This window comes from Balaenoptera ricei, chromosome 7 (genome assembly GCF_028023285.1).
Source record: "Balaenoptera ricei isolate mBalRic1 chromosome 7, mBalRic1.hap2, whole genome shotgun sequence".
NCBI lineage: Eukaryota > Metazoa > Chordata > Mammalia > Artiodactyla > Balaenopteridae > Balaenoptera > Balaenoptera ricei.
In genome coordinates, this window is record NC_082645.1 from 66,732,706 (window position 1) to 66,759,619 (window position 26,914).

Sequence of the window (26,914 nt, forward strand, 5' to 3'; positions counted from 1 at the left end):
TTAGAGACTATGTTACAGGCAACCTGCCAGTCATAAAGCGAAGCAAGACTAGAAATGTCATGTGATCTTTCTGATTTGCATTGTTAAATAGATAACTAACTGGTTATCTATTTAAAATGTGTGCAGGTGTGTGTGTGTGTGTGTGTGTGTGTGTGTGTGGTGAGTGCGTGTATGTATATATGCTTTTATTTTTTTATTTTTTTAAACAAAATACACATTTTATTTAGGTTGAAATAAACTATATAAAATTGATTTTCTTCACCAAAAATAACAGCAATATTTTCTGTATTATTCCTAGATAAACCACAAAACACTTATTTTTGTAGGTTTTCTAGGTTTTGCTTGTAAATCAAGATGAGACAGTAGATACAGTCATGGAAAAAGACAGAAGAAAACAGACAAATCAGTTGTCAGTATCCATGGGCTCTGATCCTGTCTTGACCATGAAACAGAAGTGTTCAACATATACCTGCCAAAAAGCTTATGAAGATGTAGGCTCAATAAAGGAATGCAAACAGCAACAAACAGATGTGGAACAACAAGGGAAGGCTCTTCCATTCAAACTTTAACTGTAACTTGTTCCTTTAACTTCATTTGATAATGACAGAATCTACACTGAAATCCTTGTTTGGCGAGCTCACATGTTTCTATTACAGTCTGATAATTTTCTTAACTGTCCCTTACAGATTTTTAACAGCATACTCAAAACTCCTAATATTCAAAGGTCAGTCATGAGCTTCATTGTAATGTTTTATAAAATGTATTCCTTCCTCCCATACCTCCTCACAATTTATTTCTTCAAAGAACTGATAACTCAATACCTGACAATTGGATCCACAGTGATAAATGTTATGTCTAAAATGACTTAACTAATACAATTCCAAAGTGCCATTAGCAGAGATCACAGAGTGTAACATGGTACTTTCAATGCTATCTTCTGGAAGAACAATTAGGTCTCCAAAGTATGGGTGTTGAAACGGGACATTTAAACAGGCAGATTATCAATGACTAATGTACTCAATGGGGGGCCTACAGGTCAAGATATTCAGTGATTAAGTGGCCTACGTGCACCTTACAACTTTTCTGTAAGATATTTTCAAATTTCTTACAGATTTTTTTCAAATATCAAATATAAGAGAAAGCCTATTTTAAAAGTCTCTTAGGTATTTTCATGGACATATATACACTACCAAATGTAAAATAGATAGCTGTGGGAAGCAGCCACATAGCACAGGGAGATCAGCTCGGTGCTTTGCGACCACCTAGAGGGGTGGGATAGGGAGGGTAGGAGGGAGAAGCAAGAGGGAGGAGATATGGGGATATATGTATATGTATGGCTGATTCACTTTGTTATAAAGCAGAAACTAACACACCATTGTAAAGCAATGATACTCCAATAAAGATGTTAAAAAAAAAGTCTCTTAGGTATTTTCATTGGTTTCTGAATTATCTGTAGGAAGCTCTGACTTACTTGTACGCTTGTGTACTTACTTGTACTTGTACACTTATCCACCATTAAATCCAAATCATGTTTTATATCAAAATTTATGTTAAGCAAAGCCAAGTTACTTGACCTTTGGTCCGTCAAAGTGTTCCTCAGGTAGGCTTTGAGATGCTTTTGCCCATTTTCATAGCATTCATTCTCAAACTTCATCACAGGAAGAATACATAGAACCTTCAATAATGCATAAACATTAGGAAAAAATTTGATGTCTGGCAGATGAAGGGCTTGATAAATAGTGGATGGAAGTTCTACATCTTTCCCTCTGTGTTTCCACTTGATTCTCCAACAATGCAGCTCAGCAGAGAGCATGTCAGGATTAGGTAAGTCACTTCTGTACATGTCAGCATGATGCTCCTCTGATGTATTGAATTTAAGCTGTCCCATGACAGAGGGTACCAGAGACAAGCATTTAAGAGCTCTGAGGTGCTATTCTGAGAGTATATCTTTCAGGTCCTGAATAATGTGCTCCACTGTTGGAACACTTAAGAGTTTCTTTACAGTAACTCTCAGAGGTTAGCTGAGATTCCAGGTTACTGTGCTGAGCTCTGCAAAATTTCCCTGGGAGTTTCATCTGAATATCAAGTTTGGTTGCCAAATTTGTGGCTTTCTCAAACCAAAATTCATGATAAACTTCGATATTTTCCATCACTTCATTTTGTGAATGCAGCACTGCCGTGAAACTACTGGCTGCAAAGAAGACATCAGAGGTCTGATGACCTTCAGGTCTGCCCCTGAAGATTTTTCCCAAAAGCTCCTGTAAAAGATAGGACATTTTAAAGAACAATGGTAATGATGAAATCAAAATCTGTTACCACACTACAGAGTACAAATGCTCGGCCAGCCATGCAGTTATTCCATCTAACATTTGTGTCACTATTATACCATCTAAACATAAAGCAAGTGCTTGTAGGAGGTCCACTAAGATTTCAAAAGCATCATGCCTGCCTGGCCACTGAGAATGGTGAATTTCCTTCAGTTCTTTGCCCCTTTCTTCATTGTTCTGAAAGAGGACAGAAATTACATTGTCAAGCTCTAAAAGCACTTGTGCTGATCGATGGAAAAAAGAACAAACTTCCTCAGCTGTTCCTAATGGGACACATACTCCCATAACAGGCACTGATTTTGCCAACCACATATTTAAGGCACAGGAAGAGCAGAGTGTGTAGATAGCTTGGGGATATTTCTCTAAAAGTCTAGAAGCAACAACTTTCATTTTGGAAGAAAATCCACTGGACACAATGTAAGCCTGGCCACGACAGTACTCCATGTTTAATCCTCACTTCTCAGTTATCGTAGTGTGAGATTTCACAGCCGAAATTTCTGCATCAGCTTCATAAGGCAGGAAGCCCACAAATTCCTCTCTCAGGTTGTGAGCTGCGTCAACAAACCTCACCAACACAGGCAGGTGCTCTTCCCCTACTATGTCCACCACATCACCAGTGACAATGGAAAAGAAGTGAGAGTCTCCCACTTCCCTGAGGGTTTCTTCCCGAATGCAGCTCTCACAGATCTGTAGCATCTGTTTCTGCTGTGTTTTCGAACAGAACAATGTGTTCATTGCCGTTGTCTCAAAGCGCTTTCTCAGAACCTCTTCACCAGAATGGATCCGGCACTCCAGCAGGGCTTGAAAGTTATCAGGAGTAAAGAGACCTTCTGGGATTTCATCAGCTTCATGTCCATCCAGAGGTACGGTCTGTTTTCCCATAAGAATCAAAATTTCAAATAAAGATTTTAAGTATTCTTTGTTTTCCTTCTCTTCAAGGGTTAAAGGTAAAATGTCTTCCTCCTGCTCTTCACCCCCTTCTTCTGCACTGGGGTTCTGAGCATTGCTGCTGTTTATTTCCTTATGTTTTGGGTCCTGTTCAGAAGTTTCATCAATTTTTATGTTTCAAGGTCCTCATTTCATCTTCACTCAATTCTTTTATTCATTTTCTGTGTCTACTGTGTGGATTATTCAAATGGCTGATAAGACCAAATATTGTTGGTATTGCATTATCTCGAAGAACTGTCCTATAAGGACTAGTTCTACAGATCACAGAAGTCTCAAAGTGTTTGGCACACAATCGATCATGTTTATTTAGTTGATCGGGTGTTTTATCTTCTAAGTCGGCTCCCCTACAATTCTCCACGCACTTCTGGCATCTGGCTGGATCCCGCGGCAACCTGAAAAAGGTCAGGTCCAACTGTGTGCTCTTCCGCTTGCAGTTGGGGACCGTGCAGAAGTTCGGCATCATAGTCTGACTGCCGGCTGGCCCAGTCCTCCCCTCCCCGCCTCCTCAGGGCAGCCCACCGGCCCGCCCGTCAGAGCCGGGGAGGGGAGCCAGACCGGCCTGCCTGCGCCTCAGGGCCTGTATATATACTTTTAGATTCACTTGACCTAATATGAAGCATGTTAATGTATTGTTATGTTTGTTAGAACCAAAATCAAACCACTTTAATTCTTTTGGGAATTAGACGGAATGAATGAATAAAATCTTGAAGCTTGTGTCATCTTGACGTGGTGCAACATAGAGAGCTCAAGAGCAGGGAAGATGGACCATATATATTACAGACATAAGGTCAAGTGTCTATCCTCCAAAGCTGCTTATCTACTCACTGTTTTTGGACGTTTTTAGACTTTGCAGTATTGTCAAGATACTTGCCTTTTGGCACTTACATCCTTATATGACATTCAGAGTTAAGAAGGAAGGAAGAAAGGAAGGGGAGGGGAAGGGGAGGGGAAGGGAGGGGAGGGGAAGGGAGGGGAGGGGAGGAGAGGCGAGGAAGAGACCAGTTAGTAAATAGCTAACATACTACTCTGGAAAGAGTCCATGTTATTGGATTAGTGAACAATAATGGACAATATGTGATATCATGGTAAGCATTAGCTTTAAAATTAAATATTCCATAGTTGGCATATAGTAAGCTAGCCCAGTGGAAACCAAATACTACTCAGATTTGGGGAGTTTGCTGATGCAGTAAGATCTTAATTTACCACCTTAACAGTGGGGAGGAGTCCCACAGATAATCCAAAACAGCTGATGATTCAAATATAATGCCTACTTAGTTTTGGAATGCATGGTGTGATTCTCTTTTTGAACATTATAGTCATAGCAATTCAATAAATATTTATTAAGCATATGCTCGGTGCTGAATACTGTGCTAAATTATTATAATTTGGGATTCTGTCATTGCTTATTGGCTCAACAAATGTCTAATGAGTGGAGACTTTTGCCAGGCACTGTGCTAGATGATGGCTAAAGAGTGGTGACCACCAAGACAGTTATGGTTCCTGTACTTTTGGAGATTGTGGTTCACATAAACTACTAATAAATTCTCAGTAATCTATGACTGAAACCTAGACTAGGATATGTGTAAAACTCAGGCAGTGTCTCCATCTACACAACTGTGGTTGCTGTCAGACTTTGTTTATACTCCATTGGACCAGTTACCAAAGGAAGGACTTACTGGGGGTTATTTGAGAAATGGGTACAGTTTTTAAGACTAATGTAATAGTCCTTTGTGAGAGAAAAGAGTAAAATTAAGGTCTCTTATAATTCATTAAATTTTTTTGTGCATTCTTACTGTGTTAAACACGATTCAAGCACTGGGATTATAGCAATGCACGCAGTAGACAGAATCTCTGCTCTCAAAGAGACAATAAGCACAGTAATATGTGGCAACAGTACATCTATAAAGTCCCTTCCACTCATAAAGTGTTTCAAAGTTGAAATATAGGCTTATCATTGAGCTATTTTTACACAGAGAAGTAGAAAAGCAAATTCAGGAAGTGCACAGGGAAGAATGCGCTGACCCAAACAACCCGTTCTGATGGATTAGCGTCTGTGTTCCTTGAGTTACAAAGGCAAGCAAACCTACATCGGGGACACGGGGTGGGGTGGGGGCAAGGGAGTGCTGCTTAAAATTCGAGGCTTCTCTTTGTCCTACTTTTTTACTACCTCCAGTTACAGGTGCTTTAGTAGTAAGATTGAATTAATTGCTTTCTACAATTGTTTACAGGTATACTAATAGTCACTCACATTTAATGGCACATTAAATACGAAAAGTTTATTTTAGACACGTGTGATACTTCTATCAAAATAAGAAAGATCAAAAAGTTGGTCTTGTGTATCTCAGTAGCACTGACTCCAGGGGCACGTGGAATTTTGCTTCTACCCTACATGGGCTTAGGCAACTCGAATTTTGCAGTCTCAGATTTGTCAGTTGTAAATTGGTGATTGTAATATCTACTTCAAAGGGTTTGGGGGAAGATTAAATGACAGAATGAATGTGATAGTGCCCAGGACAGTGAGAATCTGACAGATGGTAAGCATTTAGTTTGTTTGCTGCTGCCAAACATGACATAAAAGAAAATCATTTCTGTGCTTGGTAATATTAATTTGATCTTTATCTAACTACCCAGCTGAATATCCAGAATAGTGTTTTCTAAGAAATATTTGAGAAGTCCAAGAGTGAGCTCATAGAAACACACGTCATGTCTTTCCCGGAAGGACCTCAGAAGGTGACGTGACATTTATATGTGGAATTAAAGCAAAGCTCAAGAACTACTGGAATCTTAAAGAAGATATAAACTGGGTTTCTGGGAGGTTGGGACAGGAAACCTTAAACCAGATCAAATCCAACCACAAGCAGATGCTCACTGGTGGTGATATTACTGTCAAATAATAAGATTTACATACACCAAAGTGAGGCAGTCTGGCTCATTTTATCCAGTGACTACTCAGGCACAGACCTAAGGATTAAGGGCTCTTTTGGGACCAAAAATGTCTTTGGAGCTGAAAAATAAGTTTTGCTCTGAAATATAAAAAGGAATTTGCAAAAATGAAAAATAATAGATGTTTATCAAATGCCTACAAAAAAAGACATGTTAACTAGTCAACTGCATTAATGGTGGGTACATTTTAATATGGTTGATAGGTTAAGGGCTGGAGGATTCTCCAAAAGAAAAAGAGCCTCTGTGGGACAAAAATCTAAAAATGACCCTGAAGGCAGCTCTACTGTCTTGAAAACAAAGGTAAGCTTTGAAATATTTGCAAGACCCTTTGAGTCTTAAATGATGATTTATGTTCTTATGGAATTCTGAAGCTTTTGTATGTCTGTTGCAGAGATTTAGGCCTTTTACCTCTGTGTTTTACCCCATCTATTTCAAATTCCTAGTCAAATTCCACCCCTCATCCTCCTCCCCCCACCCTCACGGCCTATGGTTCCTCACCTAATTATAAACATAGAATCCTTTTGAAGCAAGCCCTTACTGTGAAAGTGAAGTGCGGGGCACTGTATATCCTCTGGCTACCCCTCTATCCACTACCCACCCCCTTCCATTCTATGGGATGTGCTGGCAGGAGAGAGTTTGGGGTATTTATTCCTTTGGCTCCCTCCTTGCCTAGCTGTAGTTTGGCTGCATCCTTCTTCTACTTGTGACCATGCTCTGGTTGGGGACCCCTTTCCTACAGATACTCTCTTTGGGTTCTGGTAATTGTTCCTTTGCCATGTTTTTAGCTGGGCTTTCTACTGGTGCTTTTCCCAGGGCTCTTCACCATCCCCTGTTAGTGTTCATGAACCTGCCCACACCTTGTAATAGTCCCTTTACTAAACTCTCTTCAGTTATGCTATAGAGTTGCATGTGTTTCCTGCTTGGCTGTGACCTAACCTAGTTGTATAGAGACAATAATAAAAACTTGTTACAAATACCACATGATATCACTTATATGTGGGATCTAAAATATGACAGAAATGAACTTACCTACGAAACAGAAACACTCACAGACATAGAGAACATACTGTGGTTGCCAAGGCAAGGAGGGGTGTGGGGAAAGCAAGGATTTTGGGAGTTTGGCATTAGCAGATGCAAACTATTATATATAGAATGGGTAAACAACAAGGCCCTACTGTATAGCACAAGGAACTATATTCAATATCCTGCAATAAATCATAATGAAAAAGAATAAATGTATGTATAACTGAATCGCTTTGCTGTACAGCAGAAATTAACACAACATTGTAAATCAACTATACCTCAATAAAATAAATTTTAAAAAATAATAAAAATTTCTCTCCCCCCTAAGCTAAACAAACCTAAGCAATTACCTTCATTACTGGATAACTGTTTCAATTTCCAATAGACTTTTTCCTTACTCCTTCTTGCCTACAGGCTGCATGTATTTTTTACATTAAGTTCAGACTGCTATTCCTTTCCTCCTCCCTCCCTCTCTTCTTCTCTCCCTGCTTTCTTTTCTTTTCAAGTGATTTGTGAGTCTTCCATGTACCAAGAACTATGGGGGCTACAGAAAACATAACATCCTTCACTTAATAGTTGGAAAGACAAGAGAGCTATGTAACAAAGCAGGGGAGATGGTGGAAGGGAAGAGTCAAAACAATTGGTACACTAAGTGCCCAGGAACCCAGAGATGGAGGAGGGCAGTGTAAGGTGAAACAAAAACAGAACTTCTCATGGAGAGGATAACTTTGGCTGGAAACTTTACATTTCATTCCACAAAAACAATTGAGGTATTTCAGCAAAAGCGGATAAAATGATATAAGAGAAATGGAAATAAAGAATAACTTTCAGAGAAAATAGAAACAGAGTAGAAAAATAAAACCATGTCAAAGAACAACATAAACTCACAAACCAAGATGGTAACTCTATTTACTATAGATGATCTTCAGGTTAGATGGTGAACTTCCTGAAAGTTAAAGAATAAAGAGACATGATTTTCAATCTAGAGAGGGAAGCATACTAATTCCTTGGGGAAGTGCAATTTTTTTAACATTGAATTTTAAAAATTTATCAGGCACAACTTTACAGAGAGGGTACTGAGTGATATACAGAACATAAGGTGTTTAATAATGTATCTATCACAGATATAGTGACCTAATTTATATGTTGATATTTTTGGTGGAAGCTTTTAACGAAAGTCAAGGGCGTAACATTAAAAGGCAACTCATAAATGCAACTGAATGAGGAGTTGATGAGATATAGTGCAAGTTTTAAAAAATGAGTGGGAGTGGGGCTCCACCCCCTGATCTGTAAGTAGGATTTATCATATTCGAAAGATCTTTGGTAACTATCATGTCTCTCAGGTGTTCCTTTGATAGGAATTGAAACTGAAAGCCAGGAGTACTCTGGCTAGGATCCTGGTTTTCTGTGTGATTGACTGACAAGTGATTAACATTATTTTTAAGAGTTTTTAACAAAGTTCACATTCCCTGTTGTAAAGTTTTTCACATTTTCTCACTGGCATTAACAACAATCACTACTTTACGCTTACCAAGTAATTTATATTTTTGTAAGTAAATCCACTTCCAGTTTGATAATTATGCTCTTGGATTGTAGACTATTGATGTAGAACAGTCCTTAGAGACATTGAATGAATCTTCTCTTTGTAAATGTGTAAGAGGCAAGCAAACATCCTAGGGAAGGTCAGCATGAAATGCAAATCTCTCTCTCAGTGTCAGAACTTGCTGCCACAGGAGAAGGCCAAAGGTTCTAGCTACACATTGTTTTTCATGAGTTCATGACACAAAAGGGCTTTGAAGATGAAGCCATGTCACGTGTCAATGTTAGAACCAGCCAAGCCAAGCTGTCTGCCTCAAACCTCTGTTTCTAAGAGTTTTGTTTAAAGACTTTAGGGGATAGTATTTGGCAGTGGGTATGAGCAGGAATTACCACTAGAAAAAGATATTAAAGGGATTAGTCAGTTTAAGCATTTGATCCTTGAAGTTCTGAGGGTCAGAAGGCTGTGCATACCAGTAAGATAAATCCAGTGGGGTGAAAATTGTTTACGTAGGTTCTTGACATTGAAGGTTTTAACATTTGTGGGTTTGACACATTGTGAGTAACACTATAGAGCCATGGCAGTTAATTTGGGGGAAATGTGAATTTGAATCATGTGTACAGTACAGCTGTGTACCAGAGTGTCACCTACTAATAAGTGAGCCTATAGCAGATCAGAGACACATTAATGTGTGGTTTTGTTCTCTATTTGTGCCACATAGAATTATATTAAATGATGGAAAAAAACCCTTGTTCTAAAATTTGTAATAGGAAATATAAACCGGACATATCTTATATGTCTGCCAATAGGGAGTATTTATACTGATACAATAGACCATTTGGTAGCTCTTGAAAAATCAGTGGGAATGTAAATTGATACAGCCACTATGGAGAACAGTATGGAGGTTCCTTAAAAAATTAAAAATAGAACTAACATACGACCCAGCAATCCCACTACTGGATATATACCCTGAGAAAACCATAATTCAAAAAGAGTCATGTACCAAAATGTTCATTGCAGCTCTATTTACAATAGCCAGGACATGGAAGCAACCTAAGTGTCCATCATCAAATGAATGGATAAAGAAAATGTGGCACATATATACAATGGAATATTACTCAGCCATAAAAAGAAATGAAATGGAGTTATTTGTAGTGAGGTGGGTGGAGTTAGAGTCTGTCATACAGAGTGAAGTAAGTCAGAAAGAGAAAAACAAATATAGTATGCTAACACATATATATGGAATCTAAGGGAAAAAAAAAAAGGTCATGAAGAACCTAGTGGCAAGATGGGAATAAAGACACAGACCTATTAGAGAATGGACTTGAGGATATGGGGAGGGGGAAGGGTAAGATGTGACAAAGAGAGAGAGTGGCATGGACATATATACACTACCAAACGTAAAATAGATAGCTAGTGGGAAGCAACCACATAGCACAGGGAGCTCTGTGCTTTGTGACCACCTATAGGTGTGGGATAGGGAGGGCGGGAGGGAGGGAGATGCAAGAGGGAAGAGATATGGGAACATATGTATATGTATAACTGATTCACTTTGTTATAAAGCAGAAACTAACACACCATTGTAAAGCAATTATACTCCAATAAAGATGTTAAAAAAAAAAAAAAGAAAAATCAGAATAATGATGAAAGGGGACCTGCTTTACTAGAAATTACAACTTACTATAAAACTACAGCAATCAAACTGCCAGGTATTAGCACAGTAATATAAAAATAAATTATTAGAGTGGCCCCCGCTTGCCACAACTAGAGAAAGCCCTAGCACAGAAACGAAGACCCAACACAGCCAAATATAAATAAATCAAATAAAGAATTATTAAAAAAAAAAAAAATAGTATAAAAATAAATTATTAAATAGAATAGAGTATCCAGAAATAGATACAAGGAAATCTGAGGAATGAATTTATGATGGTTTAGTTCACAATGGTGCTGACATAATCGAATATTTATTCAGAAGAAAGCACCTTGGGACTTCCTTGGCGGTCCAGTAGTTAAGACTTCACCTTCCAATGCAGGGGGTGCTGGTTCGATCCCTGCTCGGGGAGCTAAGATCCCACATGCCTTGCGGCCAAAAAACCAAAACATAAAGCAGAAGCAATATTGTAACAAATTCAATAAAGACTTTAAAAATGGTTCACATAAAAAAAAAAATCTTAAAAATAAAGCACCTCATTCCATGTATCATAAATCTTAAACGGATTAAATATCTAAAAGTAAAAAGAACATAATAAAATATTATAACTACATACATTAAAATATTTGTGGAACCTCACAGGTTGGACAGGCTATCTTAAGCAACATGGGAAACTCAGATGCCATAAACAAAAGACTGAACAAGTCACCAAGTAAATAATTTTGGATGGCACAATCTACACTAGTCAAATTCCAAAGATGGAGGGAAGTACTGTAAGTTTCCAAACTCTCTAAGCTTTGAAAGAGAAGAAAGCAGGCCCTGATATCCAGAAGCTGGTCAGGCACTCCCAGCTCGGTCTGTGTCCTCCTGTTGAATATAAACAAGATCACAGAACATTAACACCAACAATGCCTTCTTTGTATATAATCCATGTCTTTGAAAGGAGTTTGTATGATATTCAAGAAGTTGTGAAAGGAGTTTGTATGATATTCAAGAAGTTGGACCTGAGAGCCTGTTGGGACAGCTGGAGCATGACATACTGCTGGAAGAGGGGAAGAAGAGATGAATGGGGTTGGGAAGAGATCCTTCTTTTCCAGGCTAAAGCAGGGAAAAACCCCCAGCCAGAGACATGGTGTAGCTGGAAGGTATGAGATCTGGATTCTAGCCTAGTTTTATTTCTATCCAGCTGTGCGATAACCCTTCTGGGCCTATATCTGACAAGGAAGGGCAAGAATGACCATCTTTGAGGGACAGGAAGACCAGGTAGGGAGGCTGTCTCATCAGGCCAGAGCATGGTGATGTCAGTGAAGATAAAAGAAGAGGTCAAAGTTGAGAGATGATTATGAGTTGTTAAAAATTAGAGACCTTGGAGTGAGAAAAATGGATGTAAAGATGATCCCAAGATTTTTGGCTTAAGTAAGTGGGTTGGTAATAATGCCTTTTACTGACGTAAGGAGAGACACAAGCTTGGGGAAAGGTAAGTTCTGATATAGGCAAAACTAAGGGGCTAGTGGGAGATTCAGCTGAGGTGCAGAGTAGATGGTAGAATCTGGAGCTTATAATGGGAGTCTAAACTGGAGATAAACCTTCAGCAGCTCTTGGCTCATTTGGTTGGCACCTGAAACTTTGGGAGGGAATGATCTCTCACTCAGGAGAACAGGGAAGTCTAAAAGAGAAGATAACTAGGATGGACAACTGAGAAAGTTCAACAGTTAAAAAGAGGAGGAGACGTGCACAAAGATGGAGAAGGAAGAATAAGAGGAAATCCAGGTGAGAATGGTAGCACAAAAGCCAAAGGAAATGAATCCTTTAAGAATGAGGGAGAAATGGTTCCAAAGGTTGCTGGAATGTGCCATTTGGACTCAGTGTCATTTTAACATTAGGGAGATGTGTCCATGAAGTGGTGGGAGATGGAAGTGTATAAACCTCTTTCAAGAAATTTCTTTTGTGAAGGGAGGAAAAAATAGAAGGGTAGCTGGAGGATTTTTCATAGAAAATAGAAACACCCACCAATTCTTCCCAGAGAAGTGTGAAAAATCAGCATCTACATCAATGATGAATTCTTATCTGCTTCAGGTATTTAGCTCAGATTCTACATCGAATGTCGGGGCACACCACCTCACAGCACAAGACACACGGATGCTTGAATACATAAGAATATGATTCCAAAGACATGTCACATCACACTTGCTACTGCTTGTAGACAATCAACATTTTAATTGGGTTTTTAATACTGAATGAGTAATGACTGATTACACGTTGGCTCATTAAAGGCCTCCACTGGCAATGAGTGGGTAGGCGTGGTAATCCGCTTAAGGGGTAGAGGTAACACTGAGGCAGACCCCAGAACTCAAAAATCAGAGAAATAGGGTTGCTATTAGGAAACAGACTTGAGCACTAGACTGTTCCTGGATGGTAGATAGATTTTCAGAGTTACCTTAATGAGACAGAATGGCTTTCAGGCTAGAGCAGAATGCAAAGAAAAAAAGACTTTTAATAAGTCATGAGCGTGTTGTTCAGAAATGCAGTGCAGTAGAAGGAGTTACCAAGGGAAGCAGTGGCTCTCCTCATCCTTTCCAGCACCACCTGAAAGAAGGCAGGCAGGGCACACTCTGTCGGGCCACACGTTCACGGAACCCTTATCATGTTGTGAAGATAAGCGCGTCAGACCATCTGAGCCTAATGATAATGAATTCAAACTTACCTCTCTAACTCCATGCTCACCAAGCAACCTTTTGGATGGTAATTCTCCTTCCTTTGTAGCTTGCTGTAAAACCATATTCACATTTTAAGTAGTGATTAGTTTCAACAACATGTCATCTGACACATTGACAAATGCTAATAAGTATAATTTTATTGGTTTTGTTTCTCTCTGGTTGGCAGTTTTTTTGTTTCCTAATTTTATAAACATAATGGACTTATATTTAGTTTAATATTTGCATACATTTAAGTTATCAAGTATTAAAAAGTAATGAAAATAAAAATTCTTGGGACCTGCAATATTTTTCTCTTAATAGGTTTGTTTATTATTAAACAGTGTCACAAATTAAAAATCTAAGTGATGCTTAAAACAATCAATCCATTTTATGCCTGGGAACCACAATTTGACTAGATTTCACTTTTTTATCACTTCAAAAATTAGTGTTTTTTTCTTTTCAAATCCATTGAAAAAATTAATAGACTTTATTTTTTAGAGAAGTTTTAGGTTTACAAAAATATTAAGAGGAAAGTACTGAGAGTTCCCATATACTCCTTTCCCACACACACCTTGCTTTAGTGCTGTACGTTTGTCACAACCAATACGCCAGTATTCCAGGCACTACAGTGTGGAATCAAATCTCCTTCCTGGAGGTGGGCGGGTCCAACACTTTCTAGAAATGCTGGAATTTTGTCTAGTACTAAAAAAGAAAAAGGTATTTGAAATTGCTGATAGAAGCTACACAAATGCTGTATTTTAAACGTGCTCATTTTCAAAAGTATTTATAAACAATAACAATTTTCTTTTTACTGCAATCTTCCAGCCTCTAGCAACCACCAATAGGTTCCCTGAATTTAAAAAAACAAAAACAAAAGCAAAAGTAAAAATAAAACCTATTAAGGTAACTCCATGTCAAGACTCTTGACTACAGTCATCTTGTTAAATTCTATTTTCTTCACATAGAGGGGTGAGAGAAGGAACTGACTGAAGAAGGAACTTGTTTTTAAGCTACAAATTTTCATGCTTTATGGTGGATTTTGTCAGAGTAAGGGTTTCCAGACTAAAGAGCCACATCCTTAGAGACTATACTATAGGCACAGATTTAAACTGAATTAATATCGATGACATTTAGAAGTGTACATGTAGACTTAGATGGCAAACGGACCTAGCCTCCTTACCAAAAAATGATATTCTCCACATTTTTTTCCTCTCAAATTCCAGGAGGATGTAGACTCCAATCTGATGAATTTTGTGGGATTCTATTTGACATATTTGATTGAATATCATCATTATACTGGGGGGGTGAGAAGCTGGAAATTTCAGCTCTCAGAACAAATTTGTTAAACTAAAACCTTAGTAATCTATCCAGGATAGTAGTAATCCATTTAAGAAAAAAAGCTGATAAAAGAAAAGGTTAAATAAAGAAACAACAGTAAAATTGTGTGAAGGCCACATTAATTGCTGGATTTAACTTCCTAAATTTTGCTAACAAAGCACTATTGTTTGATCCTGACCAAGGCTGTGCTAACTTGTTCTTTAGAACAGTGGTTGCCAACTGAGGATGATTTTATGCTGGGGATATGTGGCGATATCTGGAGACATCTTAGTTGTCACAACTGAGGGTGGGTGTGCTGATGTTGTCTAGTGGGTAGAAGCTGCAGATGCTGCTGAACATTCTACGATGCACAGGACTGTCCCCACAACAAAGGTGTATCTGGACCCAAATGTTAATTGTGCAGAGGTTGAGAAGCCCAGCCTTAGAGGAATACACCACGAAAACCACATTTTCCTTATCTTTAAGTAACTTTAGTAAGAATATAGATATCCTATGGAATGCTCTTCTCAAAACCCAAGCAAAATGCAGTTTCCACACAGAACATGTTCTGGTCAATGTACATACAAGTTGAATATTTTCTTTAAAAAAGCTTTCTATTAAATTAAAAGACATAGTAGAACATATTTATTGCATCTGTTTATGAAGCATCTGCATAAGCATATTCACCAAGTAAAGCACACCAACGATACCCCCCCTTGTTTATGGGGTACATAACAGGACACTGAGTCATGATTTACTGCAGTTTATGTTCTATCACAGGGTAACAGATTAGAAAGTTGTAGTTACTTCTGTTTAAATATGTAGCTATTGCTCTGTCCTCTGGCTCACTTTGAAAACTGGTGCTTCTGAAAGCTTAAGGCACTATTTTTATTCTTCTTATTTGGCTCTGACTTGTGTGACTATGTTCCTGCCCCTCATTCTCCTTGGCTTGGTCACACTGGTAGAGAATGAGAGAGAGAGAGAGTGTGTGTGTGTGTGTGTTTGTGTGTGTGTGTGTCTGGGATGGGTGGCAGGGTTGCAGACAAGGCTCAGATAATTTCTCTTTCAGGATTATCTTCACTCTGAAAACTAGAATTTATAATCTCACAAAATCAGATTTTCCTTTTAGATATGTATTCTTAATTAAACACACAATCTCTTCCTAGTAAAACTTAAAAAACAAGGAAAATGATATCTGAACATGTTGGGCACTTAAAAATATTTTTGTCCAGGCTTTAGTTCAATTTAGAATAAAATTATTAAGTGTTCTAGTTGTAATTACTCTAAATGCAATAAAAAATATTCTTTAAAACAGTGACTTTAACTCAGTTGTTTCTCCCTGAGAATGAGAGCTAAAGTAGATCAAAGTGAAATCAAATAACATATTTTTTTAAAAAAACATTAATTTATATGAACCATTTAGAAGAAAGCATTAGAAATATGTAAAAGCTTATTTCAAAAGAGATCATAACAGAAAAATAATTTGACTTCATTTCAATATAATACAAGCTAAAATTTGTTAATTGCCTGAAACTGACACGGACCTTCCTTGAAGGCAGATATTGTGTGGGTGGACATGTTGATAACCCTGTTTGGAGTGCTACAGTCTTATGAGGTTGCCTACCTATGAAGTTCAAGATTCCACATGCTAAACATGTCCAAATGACTTTTTATGTTCTATTTCACCACTACACAATTTCATACTCATTCCATACAAAGAGAATGTCCAACTAGGGTTGCATTTTTCTAGAGAATGACAAGATCTATGCCAATTAACTGTCTCTTTTCTAACATAGGGATAATTTGTCAACAACTACTATGTGCTATATTTGCAATTATTTTATCATTCAACTGAATCATAGACTGCTAACAGCATTTCTACATTAAAAGGCATTGAGGCTGGGACTTTTAGGGGCTGAATAAGAGCCTGTGCTTGGGTATACCATGTTTTTAACTGACTCTATTTGGAGTCCTACCATAATATTTTTCTTTTCTTCTCTGTTGAATAAAGAGAACATTTTATGACCGCCAAGTGTGTACTATTCCCAGCAAAGAAAGTTCTTATTTGCCTTCTTCTTCCCAGGAAATTTTCTTTAAATTTTATCCTGAAACTTGGCTGGCCTCTTGGTCACTTGGCCCCCAAACACCAAGTCCTTGGTAATATCATCTGCCTGTTCTAATGAGAAAACCAAGGATGTACTTGTGTATTTAATACCCCTTAGTGATCAGTGAGAGCTGGAAGCACTTTTAGAGATGGTTTAATTTATAAAATCATTCACAGGCAAGGAACATGAGGGATAGAGATTTTAGTTGCCATAATCCTAAGAGCTCTTCTGTATCAGAGCTAGGATTAGAATTCAGGTCTTTAGCACTTCAAAATAGTAACGTTTAAGAGGAGTAATATAGAATAGCCCATATATTTAAAACAAGTGCTCATTTCTATTTCTGTTTGAATGCAAGATGATTAAAACAGGCTCAAATGCATGATATATTTTATAAAATCAATGTTCCACTATTTTAATAAACATTATTAAAGGATTTCAATTAACCTGTAAAAAGATACAAGATAACCTCAACAAAAAGCCTATGTTTATCCAATTAAAAAAAGATTTCAATCTTGGAAATAGAATAGACAAAATGCAAGAAACATTTAACAAGGACGTAGAAGAACTAAAGAGGAACCAAGTAACAATGAAAAACACAATAAATGAAATTAAAAATACTCTAGAAGGGATCAATAGCAGAATAACTGAGGCAAAAGAACGGGTAAGTGACCTGGAAGATAAAATAGTGGAAATAACTACTGCAGAGCAGAATAAAGAAAAAAGAATGAAAAGAACTGAGGACAGTCTCAGAGACCTCTGGGACAACATTAAACACACCAACATTCGAATTATAGGGGTCCCAGAAGAAGAAGAGAAAAAGAAAGGGACTGAGAAAATATTTGAAGAGATTATAGTTGAAAACTTCCCTAATATGGGAAAGGAAATAGTTAATCAAGTCCTGGAAGCACAGAGAGTCCCATACAGGATAAATCCAAGGAGAAACACGCCAAGACACATATTAATCAAACTATAAAAAATTAAATATAAAGAAAACATATTAAAAGCAGCAAGGGAAAAACAATAAATAACACACAAGGGAATCCCCATAAGGTTAACAGCTGATCTCTCAGCAGAAGCTCTGCAAGCCAGAATGGAGTGGCAGGATATACTTAAAGTGATGAAGGAGAAAAACCTACAACCAAGGTTACTCTACCCAGCAAGGATCTCATTCAGATTTGATGGAGAAATTAAAACCTTTACAGACAAGCAAAAGCTGAGAGAGTTCAGCACCACCAAACCAGCTTTACAACAAATGCTAAAGGAACTTCTCTAGGCAAGAAACACAAGAGAAGGAAAACACCTACAATAAAAAACCCAAAATATTTAAGAAAATGGGAATAGGAACATACATATCGATAATTACCTTAAATGTAAATGGATTAAATGCTCCCACCAAAAGACACAGACTGGCTGAATGGATACAAAAACAAGACCCGTATATATGCTGTCTACAAGAGACCCACTTCAGACCTAGGGACACAGACAGACTGAAAGTGAGGAGATGGAAAAAGATATTCTATGCAAATGGAAATCAAAAGAAAGCTGGAGTAGCAATTCTCATATCAGACAAAATAGACTTTAAAATAAAGACTATTACAAGAGACAGAGAAGGACACTATATAATGATCAAGGAATCAATCCAAGAAGAAGGTATAACAATTGTAAATATTTATGCACCCAACATAGGAGCACCTCAATACATAAGGCAAATACTAACAGCCATAAAAGGGGAAATAGACAGTAACACAATCATCGTAGGGGACTTTAACACCCCACTTTCACCAATGGACAGATCATCCAGAATGAAAATAAATAAGGAAACACAAGCTTTAAATGATACATTAAACAAGATGGACTTAATTGATATTTATAGGACATTCCACCCAAAAACAACAGAATACACATTTTTCTCAAGTGCTCATGGAACATTCTCCAGGATAGATCATATCTTGGGTCACAAATCAAGCCTTGGTAAATTTAAGAAAATTGAAATCGTATCAAGTATCTTTTCCAACCACAACGCTATGAGACTAGATATCAATTACAGGAAAAGATCTGTAAAAAATACAAACACATGGAGGCTACACAATACACTACTTAATAACGAAGTGATCACTGAAGAAATCAAAGAGGAAATCAAAAAATACCTAGAAACAAATGACAATGGAGACACGACGACCCAAAACCTATGGGATGCAGCAAAAGCAGTTCTAAGAGGGAAGTTTATAGCAATACAAGCCTACCTCAAGAAACAGGAAACATCTCGAATAAACAACCTAACCTTGCACCTGAAGCAATTAGAGAAAGAAGAACAAAAAAAACCCTAAGGATAGCAGAAGGAAAGAAATCATAAAGATCAGATCAGAAATAAATGAAAAAGAAATGAAGGAAACAATAGCAAAGATCAATAAAACTGGTTCTTTGAGAAGATAAACAAAATTGATAAACCATTAGCCAGACTCATCAAGAAAGAAAGGGAGAAGACTCAAATCAATAGAATTAGAAATGAAAAAGGAGAAGTAACCACTGACACTGCAGAAATACAAACGATCATGAGAGATTACTACAAGCAACTCTATGCCAAGAAAATGGACAACCTGGAAGAAATGGACAAATTCTTAGAAATGCACAACCTGCTGAGACTGAACCAGGAGGAAATAGAAAATATGAACAGACCAATCACAAGCACTGAAATTGAAACTGTCATTAAAAATCTTCCAACAAACAAAAGCCCAGGACCAGATGGCTTCACAGGCAAATTCTATCAAACATTTAGAGAAGAGCTAACACCTATCCTTCTCAAACTCTTCCAAAATATTGCAGAGGGAGGAACACTCCCCAACTCATTCTACCAGGCCACCATAACCCTGATACCAAAACCAGACAAAGATGTCACAAAGAAAGAAAACTACAGGCCAATATCACTGATGAACATAGATGCAAAAATCCTCAACAAAATACTAGCAAACAGAATCCAACAGCACATTAAAAGGATCATACACCATGATCAAGTGGGGTTTATTCCAGGAATGCAAGGATTCTTCAATATACGCAAATCAATCAACGTGATACACCATATTAACAAATTGAAGGAGAAAAAACATATGATCATCTCAATAGATGCAGAAAAAGCTCTCGACAAAATTCAACACCCATTTATGATAAAAGCCCTGCAGAAAGTAGGCATAGAGGGAACTTACCTCAACATAATAAAGGCCATATATGACAAACCCACAGCCAACATTGTCCTCAATGGTGAAAAACTGAAACCATTTCCACTACGATCAGGAACAAGACAAGGATGCCCACTCTCACCACTATTATTCAACATAATTTTGGAAGTTTTAGCCACAGCAATCGGAGAAGAAAAAGAAATAAAAGGAATCCAAATTGGAAAAGAAGAAGTAAAGCTGTCACTGTTTGCAGATGACATGATACTATACATAGAGAATCCTAAAGATGCTACCAGAAAACTGCTAGAGCTAATCAATGAATTTGGTAAAGTAGCAGGATACAAAATTAATGCACAGAAATCTCTTGCATTCCTATACACTAATGAAGAAAAATCTGAAAGTGAAATTAAGAAAACACTCCCATTTACCACTGCAACAAAAAGAATAACATATCTAGGAATAAACCTACCTAAGGAGACAAAAGACCTGTATGCAGAAAATTATAAGACACTGATGAAAGAAATTAAAGATGATACAAATAGATGGAGAGATATACCATGTTTTTGGATTGGAAGAATGAACATTGTGAAAATGACTCTACTACCCAAAGCAATCTACAGATTCAATGCAATCCCTATCAAACTACCACTGGCATTTTTCACAGAACTAGAACAAAAAATTTCACAATTTGTATGGAAACACAAAAGACCCTAAATAGCGAAAGCAATCTTGAGAATGAAAAATGGAGCTGGAGGAATCAGGAGAAATCAGGCTCCCTGACTTCAGACTATATTACAAAGCTACAGTAATCAAGACAGTTTGGTACTGGCACAAAAACAGAAACATAGATCAATGGAACAGGATAGAAAGCCCAGAGATAAACCCACACATATATGGTCACCTTATCTTTGATAAAGGAGGCAAGCATATACAGTGGAGAAAAGACAGCCTCTTCAATAAGTGGTGCTGGGAAAACTGGACAGCTACATGTAAAAGTATGAAATTAGAACACTCCCTAACACCATACACAAAAGTAAACTCAAAATGGATTAAAGCCCTAAATGTAAGTCCAGACACTATCAAACTCTTAGAGGGAAACATAGGCAGAACACTCTATGACATAAATCACAGCAAGATCCTTTTTGACCCAGCTCCTAGAGAAATGGAAATAAAAACACAAATAAACAAATGGGACCTAATGAAACTTAAAAGCTTTTGCACAGCAAAGGAAACCATAAACAAGACCAAAAGACAACCCTCAGAATGGGAGAAAATATTTGCATATGAAGCAACTGGCAAAGGATTAATCTCCAAGATTTACAAGCAGCTCATGCAGCTCAATAACAAAAAAACAAACAATCCAATCCCAAAATGGGCAGAAGACCTAAATAGACATTTCTCCAAAGAAGATATACAGATTGCCAACAAACACATGAAAGAATGCTCAACATCATTAATCATTAGAGAAATGCAAATCAAAACTACAATGAGATATCATCTCACACCAGTGAGAATGGCCATCATCAAAAAATCTACAAACAATAAATGCTGGTGAGCGTGTGGAGAAAAGGGAACACTCTTGCACTGTTGGTGGGAATGTAAATTGATACAGCCACTATGGAGAACAGTATGGAGGTTCCTTAAAAAACTAAAAATAGAACTACCATATGACCCAGCAATCCCACTACTGGGCATATACCCTGAGAAATCCATAATTCAAAAAGTGTCATGTACCAAAATGTTCATTGCAGCTCTATTTACAATAGCCAGGACATGGAAGCAACCTAAGTGTCCATCATCGGATGAATGGATAAAGAAGATGTGGCACATATATACAATGGAATATTACTCAGCCATAAAAAGAAACAAAATGGAGGTATTTGTAGTGAGGTGGATGGAGTTAGAGTCTGTCATACAGAGTGAAGTAAGTCAGAAAGAGAAAAACAAATACACTATGCTAGCACATATATATGGAATCTAAGGAAAAAAAAAAAAGGTCATGAAGAACCTAGTGGCAAGATGGGAATAAAGACACAGACCTACTAGAGAATGGACTTGAGGATATGGGGAGGGGGAAGGGTAAGATGTGACAGGGTGAGAGAGTGGTATGGACATATATACACTACCAAATGTAAAATAGATAGCTAGTGGGAAGCAGCCGCATAGCACAGGGAGATCAGCTCAGTGCTTTGTGACCACCTAGAGGGGTGGGATAGGGAGGGTGGGAGGGAGGGAGGGAGACACAAGAGGGAAGAGATATGGGAACACATGTGTATGTATAACTGATTCACTTTGTTATAAAGCAGAAACTAACACACCACTGTAAAGCAATTATACTCCAATAAAGATGTTAAAAAAAAAAAAGATTTCGATGCCTCTGGGTTCCTCAGAGCAACATCAAAATAGGGGCTGAGTTTTATCTCATCTACTTTATCTCCAAATGGCAATTCTAGATTAAACATGTAAAGTCACATCCAGCATTAAAAAATTAAAATGACAGTGAACCTTGGTTATAATTTGCTTATTTCCAGTAATGTACTATACAGCCAACGTCATATAATTTAAATATCAATGATACTAATTTTTAATATATGTGTCAATGTTATTAAAACAGCCATATAAACTTCGTACTGTGTTTGGAGTCAAAAATATACTTTAATGCTTGTAACATGAACAACAAAGTTTCCTTGGTAATCTCTACTTACAGAAATGGCAGTAATAAACATTAATAATCTTCTAAAATTTAGATTAATTACTTTCATTGCAAAACGTTTAAGTGATCACACCGTAACTCAAGTTTTTAGGTCACTTGAAATAGTATGCTCTGGGAACTCATTGGTAAACTTTCCAAAGGGCATTTAATGCTGGCATTGACTTGTTGGCTATTTATGCTCGTTGGTGGGGCATACAACTCTGAGTATAATTGCAAGTGGTTTCTGATTTCCCGCCACCCCCCTGCTCCACCCTGCCAAAAGAAGTTCTTAATGCAGAGAATATTGTCTCCATTCTGAATAAATCTTTGGCATATTTTCAAACAGAAAAGCACTGTAGTCATTATAATCTGCCTGACCTACTATGGCCCTAAGAGATTTTGTTGGCTAGCACTATGGGCTTAGAACATAGAATAGAACATATTTTTCTGGAAACTAGTTTGCAGAGTTCTTGGTGGCATTGCTTAAATACCACACGTTGTCAAAACTGTCTGATTAAACATGTAATCCCTGAACCTAAATTCATTCTCAAACAGGACTCTACGGATTTCAGAATGATCCCTACCACTCTAACTTCTTTTACTGTTTCTACTATAGAAATCTGTCAATCTACCTCAATATTCCTATGACAGTGTTGAATTTTTCCATTTTGAATCTTATGAATTTGGAGCACAGACGTCACCAACATGAAGTTACTGCCTACAAGGCTTGAAGTCTTTATTTATTTATTTATTTATTTATTTATTTTAAACATCTTTATTGAAGTATAATTGCCTTACAATGGTGTGTTAGCTTCTGCTTTATAACAAAGTTAATCAGTTATACATATACAATATGTTCCCATATCTCTTCCCTCTTGCATCTCCCTCCCTCCCACCCTCCCCATCCCACCCCTGTAGGTGGTCACAAAGCACCGAGCTGATCTCCCTGTAAGGCTTGAAGTCTTCAGAAACCAAAGTATTCTCTAAAACGATGTTCCTCAAACTTTAATATGCATAAAAATGACCTGAGAATCTTGCTAAGACGTAGATTCTGATTCAGTAGGGCTGGGGTGGAATCTGAGATTCTTCATTTCCAACAAGCTCCTAGGTGATGCTGATGCTGGAAGTCCTCTACAGCAAGGCTCTAAAAGACACACCGGATAAAATCAAGCAGTTGACTTACGGCAACTTATTCTTTAAGATGTGTAGTTCTAAAGCATTTGTGAAAAATATTTTCCTCCTACCTTATACTAACTCTTCACTTAAAGAGAATCAGGTATGAAGGGGAGGGGCTGCCAAATGTGGACACACAATGGAGAAATGTTCCTCTTTTCTACCAATCTGAAACTTTGCAGGTTGGCTCAAAGAGGCTGAGTCTTAGAGGTTTACATGACAATGTCTGCATACTAAACTGGAGGAGTCGTTCCTGAAGCTATGCCAGGATTGTCAGGGTCAGCTCTGATGGAATGGTCATATGGAGACAGATGATGATGCCTGGGATGACTTTCTATACCAAGTCTTTGTAAGATTTTCAGAAGATACCCATTATGAATATAGATACAATTAGATGCATTTATATGCAAGTTTGTAGATACGTATGGATGTGTATGCATATGTACATTTATGTGTGTTTACTCCAGAACAGAAGAAAGGAAGAGGACACAATTTTTTTAAACCAACATCACAGAGAAGAACACTAACACATAATTATAACTGGGTTTGCATTTCCTCCAATGGTTTCCATCCTCGGTCCCATCTGTCATTTAATCATATTGTTATAGCTATTGCTTGACATCTTGTCTTTATCATCTCACCTATGTATTGCCTTAGACAATATTTCCTGTTTGTGGCTGTCATGGAATTCAATTTCAGTGAATTTCACCAGCAAAGTTCCATGAACCTAAAAAATGTTTAATATGACCATTGGGTTAAATTATCTATGCAGAGTACAGTCAGTTACTTAGTGCCAGGCAAAACAAATTCTTTATTATTTCCTACCTTCTAAACTTTTTCCCATTAAAATTAATGACATGGTGAGAAAGTATAGGAGAAATGAATTCAATAGCTAGTTCCTTTTTCATGGTGAAAGACTATACCATAGTGAGAAACCAGTATATTTGACTTTGGAAAACTGTCTTTATTTCATTTGATTACTGTCCTGTTATAAACAGATCACTATTCTGCAATGGGATGTTAAATAGGAGTATATTCCCTATCAAATATTAAATACCATGAAAATTTTCTCTCTTGAATTGGAGCCACTGCATTCCTTAAGAGCATTTATGAATCAATATTCATACAAGAATAAATATCCCTTATCTGCAAAAGATGTATGAGAAAATCAGATTAAAGTTATTACCTTTACAAGAATTTAATGTTAAATTACATTTTAAAGAACTCTCAGTGGAGCTAAGAATCAGGCAAGTAAATTCTACATTGTTTCCACGTACTTAGTAGACATAATATACATTTCATTATTTGCATGTATAAACCATTAGCAGTAAAAAAGAAATGAACACACAAAACATTTGTCCCTGCAGTAATCATACATGCTGTAATAACCTTGAGAAATGAACTAGAAAAATCCATCTTAAAAAGCCACATTCAGTACTTTATATGGAAGATACAAGTACAATAGCCAATGGATTAAAAAAAAACTGCTGCTTCTCAAGCATGATTTATGATATTGTTATTACATTTAAATAAAAATAACCTCTAAGTTCTATTTAGAAATAACTCTCTGAATTGCTATCTAGGAGGAATTTAAATGGATTTATATTTGGAGCTGATATATTTGTATACAGATCTGAAGAGTAATTCCCCCTTGTTTATCAGTAATCTGGGAATCCTGTTTGGAAACACCGGTTTTTAAACATACATTTGAAAAACTGGAGAGTTGTGCTGAGTATTTTATCTTGTGGCATGCACATAAATATATGTCTGTATTATACCACTGTTAAAATAAGAAAGGTCTATTTTAACTCTTGGTCATCAGTTCCTCATGGCACTGGTACCATTAACAAGAGGTGTTTTCCTAACCTGATTAATCATACATCACCTGGGAATTTTATATATTACCTAATTCATATGGATAAGAACTCATACTAAGAAATAGGTGTACACACGTACACACACACACACACACACACACAAACACATACACAGCACCAAGATCCAAAACTCTTGAAAAGGTTTTTATTAATTCACAATGACCTTAATGACATGTGACACACTGTGCTACATAACTGCTACCAACAATTTCTCACATTTAAAGAAACCATATAGATTTTCCTAATTCTGAGGTTCTTTGTGAGATGGTACCATCCCTTAACTTACTGAATTTTTACCTGTGATGGGATAGAGTCAGAGCACAGAAGAATGGGATTCAAGTGTCAAGAAAACCAGCCCCATAACCTTAGACTGTGGTCATGACTCCCACATGTACATTATCTTAAGCCTGAGTCATTCTTCACGGCTCATGATCCATTTTTAATTGTAATAGTAAATCAATATTTGTGCAATTATATAATATGCTGCCATAGATTTGAACTAAAACTATGACTGCTTTGCTTGCATATCCATTTATAAGTCCTGGATGGAGTCGTAACAGGGCTTCACTGTTTATATGATTAAATTTATAAAGCATTTGATAAAATATAAGTTTAATACTTGGCCTTTGTGGTACATCAGTTAGTTTTCTTTTAAGTGATAATGTATAATACCAATTACGTTTTAGACAAATGATATATATGACCAAAAATTACCTTCAAGAACATGGAAATGAAGAAAGTACTTATAGTTTCCATCTAGAAAATACAAAATGATTAGTTTCATTGAAGTTTCCTGTTAGATGTAGGTACCAAAGTAGTCATTTGTTTTCCATCTTTTAATTAATTAATAGACCAATATATGACTTTATGAAACTGATTACTTTTGAAAGTATAATATAATGGCTGACATATTTTAGCTCTGATTTCTATCAAGAAATCTTAGAAATATACTAACAGCATGAGTCCATCCTTGCTGATAGGAAAAGCACTTATCCATGGGAGATACATTCATTCTTGTAAGGCAGCACAGTACCAACTGATAAATCATCCACTCTGGGATTTGATGTCAGAGGCTAAAAGGACTCCTTTTGTTCTAATATTAATATGTTATTGTTGGGGAAAGCTCAGCTTTATAACATTATAATTACAATGTCTTTCTAATTTTTTCTCTTTCACTGATAATGACAGTGGCAGCAAATGATAAAGTTTATGTTCCACATCAAATATTCCCTTGCTCTGTTGAGCACTGTCTCCTTCAAATAATTTACCTCTCTCAAAACCCCCCAAAATAATGCAGGAAGCTGCAAGAAAAATAAAGTGTGAGATGTTGCAACTAGATTACAAGTATCCATGATGTCTGTAATCAATTGTTGGAAAGAGACAAATTCAGGTTGCCCACCTTTTGCCTTGGCCTCAGAAGATGCCTGATTCACCATGATTCTTTAATTGCTA

The 26,914-nt window shown here is 37.0% G+C and overlaps 1 pseudogene; it reads right to left on the minus strand.

Annotated features, from left to right (window-relative positions):
* Positions 1-1,421: 1,421 nt before the first annotated feature.
* LOC132368573 (52 kDa repressor of the inhibitor of the protein kinase-like) lies at positions 1,422-3,735 on the minus strand (annotated as a pseudogene).
* Between the last annotated feature and the right edge of the window lie 23,179 nt (positions 3,736-26,914).